Here is a 17,427-nt window from a genome sequence, read left to right as displayed (position 1 = left end):
CGGATGGAACGCAAGGCCATGAGGCACAATGCGGCACTAATTAAAGTCTATGCAGGAAAAACGCAACCGGCAGCAAAAAAAAACGGTTGCGATTTTCCTGCAAAGTGCCGGATTGTGCCGCATAGCAAAAACCGGAGGTGTGAAAGCAGCCTTAGAATAACCTAATAATATGCTTGTTAGAATTTATGAGCCTAAGATAAAAAAAAAACAGCTAAATAAAGTTGCATATTAGTTCATACTGTTATTCTATACAAATGTTCACCTATCATTACACATAAGAAACATAGAAAAACTGGACAGTTGTACACAGGGACGTAGTTAATAGAGCTATGGCCCCAACCGGTGGCTTGGAAGGTTGATTTGTGAACTCTGTTGTGTTCCTCTACAGTATCCTTACGTTATGGCCATATGCACTGACAATATTAGCAGTATTACATATTATATATTTTATGTCTAGAACAGTGACAATTTATTGGTATATTACAAGTCATGATTAAGGACGCAATGCACGTGAAATCATTTGATGTCCTGGCTCTGCTATTGAAGATGGTTTAGTCATGCTATTTATGTGACTTTTTAACCACTATCTTGGACTTTGTATTTATCCACAAATAAAGAAGCTTTCTTTGTTCATGAAGCCGGAGTATCTATTTCTGAATTTATACAATGTCTATTAAATTTTAAATGTAACAATTTTGTGTTTCTAAAAGTTTCAATATGTCCTCATTTTTGTTACTTAGATTTGGCATCACTCGATACAGCTCACAAAGTATATAAACATTAGGGATTTCGGCTATAGGGCTTGCAGAGGTAGTAGTCGCATCTGGCCACTGGTGCATGAGCTGGTCCTCAAGCCATTCTACCACACAAGAAGCCACTGGTTTTCTAAATGACACATGGAAGGTGCGAGATCTGTTAGAAAGGTTCTACTGGGGTTATTTGTATGACTGTACATGTGAAGTTTCTCCAGACTTTTATGTAGCCATCCTGACATCTTATGGAGTCCTGCAAAGCACTCTGCACAATAAGATAAGGGACCCATGTTCTCTTCCCCTCCTCCTTTCTGATGTGCCACTGGTCACAAATGATTTTATGCCTTATAAAAGTGTCTTCGAGTGGAGTTAATTGAATTGCAAGTAAAATCTAAACTGTAGTCTCCTAAGACGTTTGGCTGTCACATGTGATACCAATATGTAATTTGACTTATATTGATGATCACACAGTAAATAATGGGCATTCACATAATGACAGATATACTACAGTAACTATGTGACCTCAAATAAGGCTACATTTACATATTCGGGCTCCTTAGACCAGGGTTCCCCAACTCCAGTCCTCAAGGCCCACCAACAGTGCATGTTTTCAGGATTTCCTTAGCATTGCACTGCTGTTGGAATCAGCACCTGGGCAGGTAATTACATTAACACCTGTGCAATACTAAGGAAATCCCAAAAACCTGCACTGTTGGTGGGCCTTGAGAACTGGAGTTGGGGACCTCTGCCTTACACCATGCATAGTCCTTCTACGGGTCTTCTGAGCCAGATAGAACAGACCCCTATGCATACATCAGGCTGTCTAATTTGTATCAGGAGATATGCAGCCAGCCCTCGCATTGCTGTCCGTACGTGTACAAGGACCACATCACGCAATTTTTGAAGATAGTCTAATCTTTTGAACCTATACTACATCCGGATTTTCTTGGGAGGTGAGAAGTCATTGGGGACCCACCTATCCGACTAGTCATTTATTATGTTCTTCTCTGAAACACAGAAGCATTTCAGAATCAACCATACCTGGCTGAAATCATATGTGCTGGCCATGATCAAGGGTCATGAATCAACTGTCAGGGTCAATGTGTGTAGTATAAAATTCCAAATATCCAAGGCACCAGACGTTCTCCTCCAATATGTCTGGTGCCTTGGATATTTGGAATTTTCAGCAATTTGGCAATTCTATGGGGAGTAGCACGGACCAAGGAGTGATACTCTGGATTACATAATTTTGAACTGTATATAGTATAGTAAATCAATACCAGGTAATGCAATGACTAGTGTTGTTTATAGTGTGTACTTTCAGTATTAGATAATGTCTTAAAATAAGCAGGAAACAAGTTTTAGAACTACAGCAAAGCAATAAAACCTTACTTCCTTCTGTAATATAGCTGATGGCAATCTTTTTTTTTACGGAAATAAATAGGTAAACATCCCATTAACAAGTTCAATAAACTAACAATAAAGCATTCAAATATTTTTCTTATGTCATCTATGATAGTCAATATCCTATTGCTGGCAAAAAGATGCAGAGCTAGACAAAGTTTCCTAAAGAAGAGAGTTCATGCCAATACAGGAACAAGCATCTCAGTGTGAGGATAGATGCCGGGCAATGTCCACCGTTGCCCATTAATGTATCAGTTTCCCTCCCTACTGAAAGGAGAGACACAATTGATGCCTTTATGTCCCCCAAGGTCATCCAGGGAAAGGCAGAAAGAGCAAACTGCAGCTTGATAATACAACTGGACGAAAAGCATCTACTGCCTGTAAATTAACTGTTTGTGACAAAGTGTAATCTGTTTACGTCTTATGTGTAGCCTTCTGTTCAATGAGTAGGACAAGTGGGCCACATGACGAGTGCCTTTAGTTATTTTTAAAAGCAATGGAGGCTGGTACAACCCGGTTCACTGCTCTGGAGATAAAATGACAGCTCATTCCTACAGCCAGACACATGTTATTTTTCTAAAATTTATGAGACAATGGATATGTAGAAATATACAGGGGCCTGTAAATAATAATGAAAGGAATAAAAAAAATCTAATTCAACTGTTTGATGCATGCATATTATAAGCATTATTGAATTCCAAGTTACGTTACGGGATTATCATAGGGACCTGATTAATACACCATGAATATGACTACATGAATGTTTCTGGACTCACTAGTACCTAATGTAAAGTGGTTTTCCACCACCCCCATATTGAGGAGCTATTAGAGTTGAGCGAGTACCTAACTAGTTGTACTCGCTATACTCATAACGGGTACAGTCTAATACTCGCATATTAATTCCGAATAGCATGTGCAATGCAAGTCAATGGGGAAAACTTGCAAAGTAACAAGTAACCCAAATGCTATACTATTTGCTAGTTGCATGAATAGTGCGGCATTCAGGATACTCATTACATTGCGAGTTTTTTTCTCATTGACTTGCATTGTACACGCTATTTGGAACGAATACGCCAGTATTAGACAGAAGTCATTATGAGTATAGTAAGTACGAATAGTTAGGTACTCGCTCAACTCTAGGAGCTATCAATATCAGATCGGTGGGGGCCAGTCACTGGGCTTGGCTTCCTCCACAAACGGCTGTTTGCAGAGCCATCAAGAGGCCAGAAATAATTAGTGTATGGAGCTGAGCACCAGGGATCTATCAGATCAATTTGTGACTACTCTCATGTATTGTGGAATAATAGGACCTGATCTTCTAGACTTTGCAGCGCCACTATACAGGGATGGAGCAGTGCTGCAAATAACTGATCAGTGCGGGCGCCATGTGTATGACCCCTCCAATCTGATGCTGATGATCATAAGTATTGGTTATCAGTAATAAAGTGGTGGAAAACATCATTTTAATTCTGTGTGTAGGCTAATTAATATATATATATAAAATAGAAATTATCGGCACATCCAAAATAAAAGAAACCCAAATTAAAGATTAAAATAGTCTTCTTTATTCAAACATAGTTGAAGTCATCGTATGACTATGGGCGCTTTTCTGTAATGGAGTGTTCAATAGTCAGTGGCTCCACAATTTTTAACTATGTTTGAATAAAGAAGAAGACTATTTTAATCTTCAATTTCGATTTTTTTTTTTTCTTTATTTTGGATGTGGCGATAATTCCTGATCTGTATATTCAAGGTCACCTGGTGAACTTTCTATCTGCGCACCCCCATCATTCAACTGAGACCCATACAGCTCAATGTGGTTAGCTTTCCCATTTTCCTCTCTCTCTCTCTCTCTATATGTATATTTTATATATTATATATACTAGCTGTATACCAGGCCATTGCCCAGAATAGTAACTGTCTCTCTGTCTCTCTCTCAGTCTCTGTCTGTGTGTCGCTTTCTATCTGTCTCTGTCTCTTTCCTTGTCTGTCTGTGTCTATGTCTCTGTCTGTCTGTTTCTATCTCTCTGTCTGTCTTTGTATCAGTCTATCTGTCTCTATCTCTATGTCTCTGTGTCTGTCTCTCTATCTCTGTGTCTGTCTCTATGTCTGTCTGTCTCTCACTTTTTCCGTCTGTGTCTTTCCAGGTCTGTCTCTTTCCAGGTCTGTCTCTTTCAAGGTCTGTCTCTTTCAAGGTCTGTCTCTTTCCAGGTCTGTCTCTTTCAAGGCCTTTCTCTTTCCCCATCTGTCTCTTTCCTCATCTGTTTCTTTTCTCATCTGTCTCTTTCCTCATCTGTCTCTTTCCCCGTTTGTCTCTTTCCCCGTTTGTCTCTTTCCCCGTTTGTCTCTTTCCCCGTTTGTCTCTTTCCCCGTTTATTTCTTTCCCCGTTTGTCTCTTTCCTCGTTTGTCTCTTTCCTCGTTTGTCTCTTTCCTCGTTTGTCTCTTTCCTCGTTTGTCTCTTTCCTTGTCTGTTTCTTTCCTCATCTGTCCCTTTCCCCGTCTATCTCTTTCCAGGTCTGTCTCTTTGAAGGTCTGTCTCTTTCACCGTCTGTATCTTTCCCCATCTGTCTCTTTCCAGGTCTGTCTCTTTCCCAGGTCTGTCTCTTTCCCCGGTCTGTCTCCCTGTCTCTTTTCCTGTCTCTTTCCCTGTCTGTCTTTGTCCATCTCTTTGTCTGTGTCTTTTCCTGTCTCTTTCCCTGTCTGCATGTCTCTGTCTGTCTTTCCTTGTCTGTCTTTTTTTCTCTGTCTCTTTCCCCGTCTGTCTCTATCAAGGTCTGTCTCTTTCCCCGTCTGTCTCTTTCCCCGTCTGTCTCTGTCTCTTTCCTCGTCTGTCTATTTCCAGGTCTGTCTCTTTTCAGGTCTGTCTCTTTTCAGGTCTGTCTCTTTTTAGGTCTGTCTCTTTTTAGGTCTGTCTCTTTTTAGGTCTGTCTCTTTCCCCGTCTGTCTCTTTCAAGGTCTGCCTATCTCTCTATTTCTTTTCCCATCTGTCTCTTTCCAGATCTGTCTCTTTCCAGGTCTGTCTCTTTTCCAGGTCTGTCTCTTTCCCCGGTCTGTCTCCCTGTCTCTTTTCCTGTCTCTTTCCCTGTCTGTCTTTGTCCATCTCTTTGTCTATGTCTTTTCCTGTCTCTTTCCCTGTCTGCCTGTCTCTGTCTGTCTTTCCTTGTCTGTCTTTAATTCTCTGTCTCTTTCCCCGTCTGTCTCTATCAAGGTCTGTCTCTTTCCCCATCTGTCTCTTTCCCCATCTGTCTCTATCCCTGTTTCTCTCTGTCTGTCTCTTTCCCCGTCTGTCTCTCTGTCACAAACCACCGGGGGGGTCACTCAGAAATCCCCCGCGCTGGCTACCAGTACGTCACAATCGGGGGGTAACAAGTGGGGGTCACCCCTCCTTTATACCTCCCGACCGACAGACAGAGCACGTGACGCGCTCTCTAGCGCCCCTCTTATAGTCAGGCCAATTATGGAATTGCCCGACCATAAGCAAGGAGGCCGCTATACTACTTATGCCGATTATTGAAGGGTCCCCGGTGAGAGTAAGGTATATATTCCCCCGACCTCCGCGGGCGGAATATATAAAATCTCCCCGAATCTCACTGGCCTCCCCACAATAATCCTTGGCACAATTCGCTGCCACCAACCGATTTACGGTAACTATTAGCCGAACACACAGACGTGGGATTCAAGATCGAGATAACAGAACAGCCCAAGATTAATTATATAATTTAATCAGCCTAAAGCACACTAGAAACTACAATATATACAATAGGGAATCTACAGAATATACATATGTCAGAGTACAGTTACAGATAAAGCATGGTTTACAAACAGGTATGCAAATTCAATCAGTTACCTTGTGCGTCTGGCCACAGGGGGGCGCTGTAGACCAGGTTTCCAGGAACTCCCACAGATGTTTCTCACACGTGACCCCCAGCGAAAGAACGCTGGAAAATGGCCGAAGTAGGGTTATCAACCTGGCCAAATCCAGGTCCCCTCCTACCTTCGTGACCTCACAGGGAGCACTGCTCCACCCCTGGCTTGAGTTATGGACAATATCCCAACATGGAATATGGGCCATAACTTTGCCTGGGAGCGTCGTAGGCGGACGCCAATGCTCTCATTGTGACAGTTATGAATTTAGCTACAGAACGAGGGGACTCATGACCTGTCTGCCAGTTCCCCATTGGCTGATATCACGCCTGGGGCATTTCCCAATGTCCTGCTCCCATAAAAAGGGTGTGCCGGCATCGTCTGCATGCGGAGACACCATTTTTATGGTTGCCATATTTATCGGAAATATGGCTTGCGAGATATGAACCATTTTTTACTGGAGTCGTTCTGTCTGGCTACTTCCAGAGCCTTGCTAATTAGATAGCAGCTCCTACTACAGGGTGACGGCAGGGAGTCATCCTGTGTCCATTGTTCCCACACCACCTCATCTCCATATCACAGGACATGGCCATGGAGGTGTAAGTGGAACACTGAGAACAAGAAGGGAGGGGGCACTGCCAGGGAGTGATGAGGGATTATGACTGGAGTCATAATTCATCTTCATATCCCGGGATTTGCCTCACACCTCCCCCCTTTTGAGGGCGCTAGGGGGCAGCACACTCCGGTGTTCCCCCGTGCGCCCGTCCGCGACCTCTCCTTGTCGGGACAGCCCGTCTGCGTTACCGTGGTCACGGCCCCTTTTGTGGCGAATGGTGAAGTTGTATTGCTGGAGCGCAAGGCTCCATCGCAACAATCGCCCATTCGTCCCAGAGACGGTGTGCAACCAGCTGAGGGGATGGTGGTCCGTCTCCACGATGAAGTGGCGCCCGTATAGATAGGGTTGCAGACGCTGCAGGGCCCACACTATGGCCAGGCACTCCTTCTCCATCGTGGAATAGGCAACTTCCCTTGGTAACAGCTTCCTGCTCAGGTACAAGACTGGGTGCTCTTGGCTCGCAGAGTCCACCTGGCTGAGCACCGCACCGAGGCCGAAGTCACTGGCGTCGGTCTGTACTACAAACGGCCGCGTGAAGTCGGCTGCCTGTAGCACGGGCGGGCTGGACAGGGCGTCCTTTAGGGCCCGGAAGGCTGTCTCGCAGTCCATTGTCCAATCGACTGCAGAGGGCAGCTTCTTCTTGGTGAGGTCCGTCAAGGGCTTTGCCAGGCTACTATAGCATGGAACAAACCTCCTTTAGTACCCAGCGGTCCCCAAGAAGGACATCACCTGCTTCTTGGTCCTGGGGGTGGGCCAGGATGCGATGGCTTCCACTTTCTCAGGCTCGGGCTTCAGTGTTCTCCCACCTACCCGGTGACCGAGGTACTGGACCTCGCTCATGGCCAGCTGACACTTTCCCGGCTTGATGGTCAAACCTGCCCGGTGGATCCGCCTGAGCACCTGTGCTAGATGCTCTAGGTGGTCCTCCCAGGTGGGACTGAAGACGGCAATGTCATCCAGGTACGCGGCCGCGTACCCTTCAAGTCCCTTGAGCAGGGTGTTGACCATCCGCTGGAAAGTGGCAGGGGCATTCCTCATCCCGAATGGCATCACCGTGGACTCGTACAGTCCAAATGGGGTAATAAAGGCAGAGCGTTCCCTGGCCTTGCGAGTCAGGGGGATCTGCCAATATCCCCGGCTCAGATCCATGATGGTCAGGTACTGAGCCCCGGCCAACTGATCGAGCAGGTCATCGATGCGTGGCATTGGGTACGCATCGGCGACCGTGACCGCATTGAGCCCCCTGTAGTCCACGCAGAACCGAGTGGTTCGGTCCTTCTTAGGGACGAGGACTACAGGCGAGGCCCAAGCGCTGTTGGATGCCTGGATCACCCCCAGCTTCAGCATCTCGTCAATCTCCTGGCGCATGTGTTGCTGCACCTCCAGGGAGACCCGATATGCTGAACGCCGGATCGGGGGATGATCCCCAGTGTCCACGTGATGGACAGCCAAGTCAGTCCTTCCGGGCTGGTTGGTAAACAACCCCCGGAAGGGGTGTAGGGTGGCCCACAGCTGGGACCGTTGGTCCTCCAAGAGCTGGTGGCCAACCTCCACATCCTCAATGGATCCGCCTGCCCTAACCTGGGCTAGCATATCCAAGAGGGTTTCCGCTTCTCCCTCCTCGGGCAGGTTGCACACGGGGAGCGCACATGCCTCCCACTCATGATGTGCCTTCATCATGTTCACATGGAAGGGCTTCCGCCTTCCACGGGCAGGGTCCAGGGTGACCAGGTACGTTACAGGGTTGAGCTGCTGGTACACGAGGTATGGGCCTTCCCAGGCTGCCTGAAGCTTGTCCTGTGGTACGGGGACCAGTACCCACACCTTTTGACCCACTTGGTAGGTCCTCTCACAAGCGTTCTGGTCGTACCAACGCTTCTGATCGGCCTGGGCTTGAGCCATATTGTCGTGTACCAGTTGCGTCAAGGCCTGCATTTTGTCCCGGAAGCGCATGACATACTCGATAACCGACACTCCAGGGGTGGCCAAATCCCCTTCCCAAGCCTCTTTCACCAGAGCCAGGGGGCCCCGCACACGTCGCCCGTACAGGAGCTCAAACGGTGAGAATCCTGTTGAGGCCTGTGGAACCTCCCGGTAAGCAAATAACAGGTGTGGGAGATACCGCTCCCAGTCACGCCCATGGGAGTCGACCAACATCTTAAGCATCTGCTTTAAGGTGCCATTGAACCGCTCGCACAGGCCATTAGTCTGTGGATGGTACGGGCTGGCCACCAGATGTCGCACCTGGACTTGCTTACAGGGGGCCTCCATCAGCTGGGACATGAATTGGGTCCCCCGGTCAGTGAGCATTTCCTGGGGAAAACCCACTCGGGAGAAAATCTCCAGCAATGCGGTGGCCACCTTGTCAGCCCGAATGGACGACAAGGCCACTGCTTCTGGGTACCGGGTGGCATAGTCCACTACCGTCAGTAGGAAGCGTTTCCCGGAGCTGCTGGGGATGGCCAGCGGGCCGACCAGATCCACAGCCACCCTCCTGAAAGGCTCATCGATGATTGGCAGAGATACTAGTGGGGCTTTGGGGCGTGGCCCCGCCTTCCCCACTCTCTGACAGGTTTCACACGAACGGCAGTAGGCAGCCACATCGGCCCCCATTTTTGGCCAGTAGAAATGCTGGTTTAACCTGGCCTTGGTCTTAGCGATCCCTAGGTGTCCGGCCATCGGAATCTCATGTGCGATCCGCAACAACTCCGTCCGGAACGGATAGGGTACCACCAACTGTCGGTCCCTGGGCCACGCCTCCGGTGAACCCTGCTGGACCGTGGCCCGGTACAGCCGTCCTTGGTCCCAGACCACTCGCTCCGGGTCCGAGTCCGAGGGAGGCTGTGCCGCCTGCTCCTTAAGAGCTTTCAGGCTGTCGTCAGCTTCTAACGCTGCCTGAAACCCCTGACTAGATGTGGCCAGAATCGACGAGACTGTCACATCTTCAGTCAGTACCCCGGGACCTGTGTCCTGGCCTCCACCTGACTCGGCTGCCACTTGGTCAGAAGGGGAAGAGCTATTGGACCTCCGGGAGGCCCCTTGGCTTCCAGCACTCCCACTGCGGGTGACAGCGGCCACAGCCGCTGCGACCGTGGGTCGTGCCTGCTCCTCCTCCGTTCCTGACCAAGTCGCCGGTTCAGGCAGACCTACCTGGCTTCCTGACACCCCGGTTGTGGGGGAACCATGCACCGAGATCTTACCTGGGAGCACTTCCGCTCCTGGACCGGCCCCAATCTCACCTGCCTGTTCCCCTCCTGCAGCAACAGAACCCCGCTGTGAAATCTCTGGGGACCCCACATTTGCTGTGGTAGCCCCCACCCCACACACTGGTCCTCCCCCTGCAGCACCCTGCTCTCTGCTTATCCCTGCAGAGGGCAACAGATCCCAGCTCACAGGCTGGTTACTTGTAGAGGCATTGTCACACCTTTCTCTGACCCCCTCCCCTGTCACAGCTGCAGCTGTGTGTGTGTCTATGGTGTCTGTGCAAGCAGAAATATCAGAGTTCACTCCCTCCTCCCTTACATCATTCATAGATAACACATTAACATTGTCCGGAGGCATGTCAGTACTGGCTGAAGGTTCAGCCCTTGGTTGGGGCCCAAACTGGGAGGTTATCTGCCCCAAATCTGTCCCAAGTAGCACGTTTGCAGGGATCCGATCAGTTACCCCCACCTCCCTCACCCCCCGCCCTGCGCCCCAGTCCACATAAATGTCAGCAACAGGCAGCGCCGGGTCAGTGCCTCCAATCCCGGAGACAGCGAGGGTTTTTCCAGGGATCAAGTCTTGGGGGGACACCATCTCAGGCCGCACCAGAGTCACCTCCGAGGCGCTGTCTCGCAGTCCTATGGTCACAGACCGGCCGACGGTGACAGGTTGGAAGCTGTCCAGGGACCTACCACCACCCCCACCCACACAATACACCTTGGGCGGCCCTTGGGACGGGGACGGAGCCGGGGCCTTGGGACGCTGAGGGCACATGGCCTTGAAGTGTCCAGGTAGGTTGCACTGGTGGCACCGTCTTGGTTCTGCCACGGGCCTGGAGAGCATACAAGATAAGGCAGAAAAGGGGTTAATGCTGCGCATCAGCCAAATGAAGACGTATAATGTTGATGAAGATGAGTATTCTTTTATTTCATAGGTCTACGCGTTTCAAGGTGACAACCTCTTCCTCAGGACCAATGCATCAACAACAAGTACAACATACATGAAGATGACAGATATATATACACACAACTGATGGAAAGAAACGCCCACTGAAAGAAAAAAAAAAAAATCAGTGGGAAGATCCTCCAACTGCATGACATGGCAAATTCATAGTAGTACATCAAATTCACATATATTCAAGGATAACATATTATTATGCAAAAAATAAATAAATCTATAAACGTTAATAAAGAAAAATAAAAACATAATAAAGAAAGAAACAAAAGACAAAAGTGTATGTGTATGTGTTTATAAAAGGACTAGAACCCTTATATGGGTGATAGCCCTATAACTAAAAACCAAGTCACCATTCTAGTGGTGATCACCACCAATAGTTCCACAAAAAGAACAAGAAAAGAAGAACCAAGAAGGAGCAGAAACAAAAAGAAGAAATGTGAATCGGACAGACCTCTTTATTAAGGTCTCCAAAAAGTGATTAAAACACTTGAGGTGAACCGGACAAGGAGTTCACCAGTGCCACAGGAAAAAACATATACTGAAAAATGCATATTCGCGTGTCTGAAGGGGTGTTAACAAGAAAAAATATATATATATGACTATTTTTTTATCTATAAAAAAATATATATATATATATATATATATATATAGTGATAATATGTTCATTTATATATACATGTGTATACACCTAGAATTAAATGTGTAAAGACACGTGAAAAAAATATGTATCATAGAATTATGTAAATATATATGTGTATCATAAAATATATTTATATAAAAAAAAAAAAAAAAAAAATTATAAAAGGTCCTGATGGATCATAAAAAGTGAAGACCAGAAAACATTAATTTCTTTAAAAATTTACTATAAAAAATATATATAAATATATATTATTAAAATTACACTATTAAGAACTAACTATTAAAAACTTCCTGTGACAAAAAGATTTTTTACACTGAAAAAGTATTAGATCCACGGAGGAGGAAGAGAGACAGACAAATACTACTGAATCCGTATTATACTCAAAGCTCCGGAGCGAGCGCTATACCAAAGCGTTGATCAGATCAGGTCACATAAGTTCAGACCATGAGAAAAAGATTAGTGCGCATGCCCTGACCGGTAACTAAAGTGCAGGATTCTATCATATAGAAACCAAGTGACAGAAAACCCGAAAAACAAAAAATCCTGAGATAAAAAACAGTGCAGGCATATCATTCAATGCTTCAAAAATGCATACGTAGCCCAAGAGAAGAAAAAAGGTCATAATTAAATAGTCTTTCAATCATGTTTCAAGATGCAAAAAAGCAACTCGAAGAAACTACAAGGGAGGACAATCATGTATGTGAAAGAGCAGATGACTGATCGACAAAAAGGCAATCCCAAAATGGAATGGAACCAAAAATACAAAGTATCTACATAAAAGGATCACTCATATATATCAAGGATCACACCACACTAACATTTTCATTAAAATAAATAAAAATGCTTATAAAATACATTAAATAAAAACCTATGAGTATGGGTATAAATACAGAAATTAAAAAATCAATCAAATAAAAACAATTATATAATTCAATAAAATAAATCCGTCACTTCATTAAGACCCATGGGACTAAGGGTGTTCAACTTGTAAATCCAAAAAGTTTCTTTTTTACTCAACATTTCAAACCTGTTGGGAGTGTTAATAGAGATCTGTTCAATGGGAGTAATAGTGAAAACGACCTTTTTATCATGTTCCAATGTACAATGACGGGAAAGTCCATGAAGAAGGAAGCCTTTTTTGACATTATGTCTGTGTGAATTTAGACGGTTATGTAGTGCCTGTATCGTCCTCCCCACATATTGTTTCCCACATACACAGTCAATCAAATATACCACAAACTCAGATTGACAGGTCATGTGTCCCTTTATAGAAAAAAGTTTATGGGTGTTTTCAAATGTTTTTCAAATAAATGTTTATGCTGTGACACTATTAGGCACCGGAGAAGGAGATTTGGCCCCAACGGGGAGCCAGAACTTTAATGTCAAAAAAGGCTTCCTTCTTCATGGACTTTCCCGTCATTGTACATTGGAACATGATAAAAAGGTCGTTTTCACTATTACTCCCATTGAACAGATCTCTATTAACACTCCCAACAGGTTTGAAATGTTGAGTAAAAAAGAAACTTTTTGGATTTACAAGTTGAACACCCTTAGTCCCATGGGTCTTAATGAAGTGACGGATTTATTTTATTGAATTATATAATTGTTTTTATTTGATTGATTTTTTAATTTCTGTATTTATACCCATACTCATAGGTTTTTATTTAATGTATTTTATAAGCATTTTTATTTATTTTAATGAAAATGTTAGTGTGGTGTGATCCTTGATATATATGAGTGATCCTTTTATGTAGATACTTTGTATTTTTGGTTCCATTCCATTTTGGGATTGCCTTTTTGTCGATCAGTCATCTGCTCTTTCACATACATGATTGTCCTCCCTTGTAGTTTCTTCGAGTTGCTTTTTTGCATCTTGAAACATGATTGAAAGACTATTTAATTATGACCTTTTTTCTTCTCTTGGGCTACGTATGCATTTTTGAAGCATTGAATGATATGCCTGCACTGTTTTTTATCTCAGGATTTTTTGTTTTTCGGGTTTTCTGTCACTTGGTTTCTATATGATAGAATCCTGCACTTTAGTTACCGGTCAGGGCATGCGCACTAATCTTTTTCTCATGGTCTGAACTTATGTGACCTGATCTGATCAACGCTTTGGTATAGCGCTCGCTCCGGAGCTTTGAGTATAATACGGATTCAGTAGTATTTGTCTGTCTCTCTTCCTCCTCCGTGGATCTAATACTTTTTCAGTGTAAAAAATCTTTTTGTCACAGGAAGTTTTTAATAGTTAGTTCTTAATAGTGTAATTTTAATAATATATATTTATATATATTTTTTATAGTAAATTTTTAAAGAAATTAATGTTTTCTGGTCTTCACTTTTTATGATCCATCAGGACCTTTTATAATGTTTTTTTTTTTTTTATATAAATATATTTTATGATACACATATATATTTACATAATTCTATGATACATATTTTTTTCACGTGTCTTTACACATTTAATTCTAGGTGTATACACATGTATATATAAATGAACATATTATCACTATATATATATATATATATATATATATATTTTTTTATAGATAAAAAAATAGTCATATATATATATTTTTTCTTGTTAACACCCCTTCAGACACGCGAATATGCATTTTTCAGTATATGTTTTTTCCTGTGGCACTGGTGAACTCCTTGTCCGGTTCACCTCAAGTGTTTTAATCACTTTTTGGAGACCTTAATAAAGAGGTCTGTCCGATTCACATTTCTTCTTTTTGTTTCTGCTCCTTCTTGGTTCTTCTTTTCTTGTTCTTTTTGTGGAACTATTGGTGGTGATCACCACTAGAATGGTGACTTGGTTTTTAGTTATAGGGCTATCACCCATATAAGGGTTCTAGTCCTTTTATAAACACATACACATACACTTTTGTCTTTTGTTTCTTTCTTTATTATGTTTTTATTTTTCTTTATTAACGTTTATAGATTTATTTATTTTTTGCATAATAATATGTTATCCTTGAATATATGTGAATTTGATGTACTACTATGAATTTGCCATGTCATGCAGTTGGAGGATCTTCCCACTGATTTTTTTTTTTTTCTTTCAGTGGGCGTTTCTTTCCATCAGTTGTGTGTATATATATCTGTCATCTTCATGTATGTTGTACTTGTTGTTGATGCATTGGTCCTGAGGAAGAGGTTGTCACCTTGAAACGCGTAGACCTATGAAATAAAAGAATACTCATCTTCATCAACATTATACGTCTTCATTTGGCTGATGCGCAGCATTAACCCCTTTTCTGCCTTATCTTGTATGCTCATCCACGTGGGGCTGCAGCAGACGCCATTATCTCATGCGCACTAGTGGTTGTGACTGTCACAACTGATCCAGGTGAGTGTATATTTTCCAGGTATACCCCACTGATCACTTTGGTGTTACACTATCAGCGCTCCTTATTTTCAGATCTATACGGGCCTGGAGAGGGGAGTTGAGGGGGACACCCCCTGCAGTCTAGGGGCAGGTGGGGCAGTCGCAGAATTCATCTTACCCCCTCTCCAGGTGCTGCTGGTGGCCGCTCTCCTGGCCTCAGGGGCCCGGTTGTTGGTGTAGTCATCGGCAAGGGCAGCTGTAGCCGTGGACCCCTTTGGCTTCTGGTCTCGGATGAACTGGCGGAGATCCTCAGGGCAGTTCCACAAGAGTTGCTCCGTGATGAACAAGTCCAGGATCTCCGGTCCGGTGGAAAGCTGCAGGCCTTGGGTCCAGTGGTCGGCAGCTCGGGCAAGTGCCCGCCGGTGGTCAGCCCAGGAGTCCTTTGGTCCCTTCTGTAGGCTCCGGAACTTCTTGCGGTAGGACTCTGGGGTGAGGTTGTACTGTTGGATCAGGGCCCGCTTGATGGTGTCGTAGCCCTGATCTGCCTCAGCAGGCACGTCCCCAAGGATATCCAGGGCCTTACCCCTTAAACGGGGGGTCAGGTATTTGGCCCACTGGTCCTTGTCCAGATGGTGCTGCAAGCAAGTCCGTTCAAAAGCAGTCAAGAAAGAGTCCAAGTCTCCATCCTTCTCCAGCACTGGGAAGTCCTCAACACGGACCTTTGGAAGTTTGGTGTCTCGAAGGTCACATGTGGCTGATGAGGGCCGGAGCTGAGCTAGCTGCAGCTGGTAGTCACGCTCTGCCTGGCGCTCTTCACGCGCTGCCTGCCGCTCCGCAGCCTCAGCCTCACGCGCTGCTTGCCGCTCTGCCCTGCGCTCTGCCAGGAGTCCCTTGTAGCCCTTCTGGTCTCCAGCCTGGAGAAGGGCCATAGCCATTTGAAGAAGGCTATCCGAGCCTCCCAGGCTCGGTGGAATGGCACGTGGTGATCTGCGGCACGCTGCAGAGCTAGGCGATTCACTGTCCCTTTCAGAGCGGAGGGCTGGCATCTGGCTCGTTGAGGAACCTTGGGTGAGCTCCTCCTCATCTTGTCCAGCAGTGCCAGGTTGCGCAATGTCCTCGGCAGAACGGTTTTCTGGCGTCGAGCTCCTGGAGGACTCGTGGGCAACCTCCTCATTGCTGTCCACAGCACCGTCCTCCCTCTCTTCGGCTCCTGCCTTAGCATTGGCCAGTTGCATAGCTCTGCTCCTGGTGCCATCAGCCATTCTTGCAGACTTTTGGTCACTGACACAGAACTGACACCTGATGCCTCCACACACCTTACAGTATCTGCACTCTGACACTCTAGTGTTGAGCTAGTCTGAAGACCCCAGCAGCCACAGCTGCTGCAGGCAGTCTTTAGTGTCTGGGAGTATGGGTCTCACACTCACACACACTATTATCTCGATCCCACCGCTATGCCACCAATATGTCACAAACCACCGGGGGGGTCACTCAGAAATCCCCCGCGCTGGCTACCAGTACGTCACAATCGGGGGGTAACAAGTGGGGGTCACCCCTCCTTTATACCTCCCGACCGACAGACAGAGCACGTGACGCGCTCTCTAGCGCCCCTCTTATAGTCAGGCCAATTATGGAATTGCCCGACCATAAGCAAGGAGGCCGCTATACTACTTATGCCGATTATTGAAGGGTCCCCGGTGAGAGTAAGGTATATATTCCCCCGACCTCCGCGGGCGGAATATATAAAATCTCCCCGAATCTCACTGGCCTCCCCACAATAATCCTTGGCACAATTCGCTGCCACCAACCGATTTACGGTAACTATTAGCCGAACACACAGACGTGGGATTCAAGATCGAGATAACAGAACAGCCCAAGATTAATTATATAATTTAATCAGCCTAAAGCACACTAGAAACTACAATATATACAATAGGGAATCTACAGAATATACATATGTCAGAGTACAGTTACAGATAAAGCATGGTTTACAAACAGGTATGCAAATTCAATCAGTTACCTTGTGCGTCTGGCCACAGGGGGGCGCTGTAGACCAGGTTTCCAGGAACTCCCACAGATGTTTCTCACACGTGACCCCCAGCGAAAGAACGCTGGAAAATGGCCGAAGTAGGGTTATCAACCTGGCCAAATCCAGGTCCCCTCCTACCTTCGTGACCTCACAGGGAGCACTGCTCCACCCCTGGCTTGAGTTATGGACAATATCCCAACATGGAATATGGGCCATAACTTTGCCTGGGAGCGTCGTAGGCGGACGCCAATGCTCTCATTGTGACAGTTATGAATTTAGCTACAGAACGAGGGGACTCATGACCTGTCTGCCAGTTCCCCATTGGCTGATATCACGCCTGGGGCATTTCCCAATGTCCTGCTCCCATAAAAAGGGTGTGCCGGCATCGTCTGCATGCGGAGACACCATTTTTATGGTTGCCATATTTATCGGAAATATGGCTTGCGAGATATGAACCATTTTTTACTGGAGTCGTTCTGTCTGGCTACTTCCAGAGCCTTGCTAATTAGATAGCAGCTCCTACTACAGGGTGACGGCAGGGAGTCATCCTGTGTCCATTGTTCCCACACCACCTCATCTCCATATCACAGGACATGGCCATGGAGGTGTAAGTGGAACACTGAGAACAA

At 45.7% G+C, this 17,427-nt stretch overlaps 1 protein-coding gene across 2 annotated transcripts in view; it reads right to left on the bottom strand.

The window, feature by feature from the left end:
• The window catches only part of HOPX (HOP homeobox), a 38,457-nt gene that overhangs the window by 749 nt on the left and 20,281 nt on the right, over positions 1–17,427 (bottom strand). The window lies entirely within an intron of this gene.

The sequence above is a fragment of the Anomaloglossus baeobatrachus genome, chromosome 1 (genome assembly GCF_048569485.1).
Source record: "Anomaloglossus baeobatrachus isolate aAnoBae1 chromosome 1, aAnoBae1.hap1, whole genome shotgun sequence".
Lineage (NCBI taxonomy): Eukaryota > Metazoa > Chordata > Amphibia > Anura > Aromobatidae > Anomaloglossus > Anomaloglossus baeobatrachus.
The sequence above is the reverse complement of the archived record's forward strand: the minus strand, read 5'-3'. Positions and strand labels throughout refer to the sequence as shown.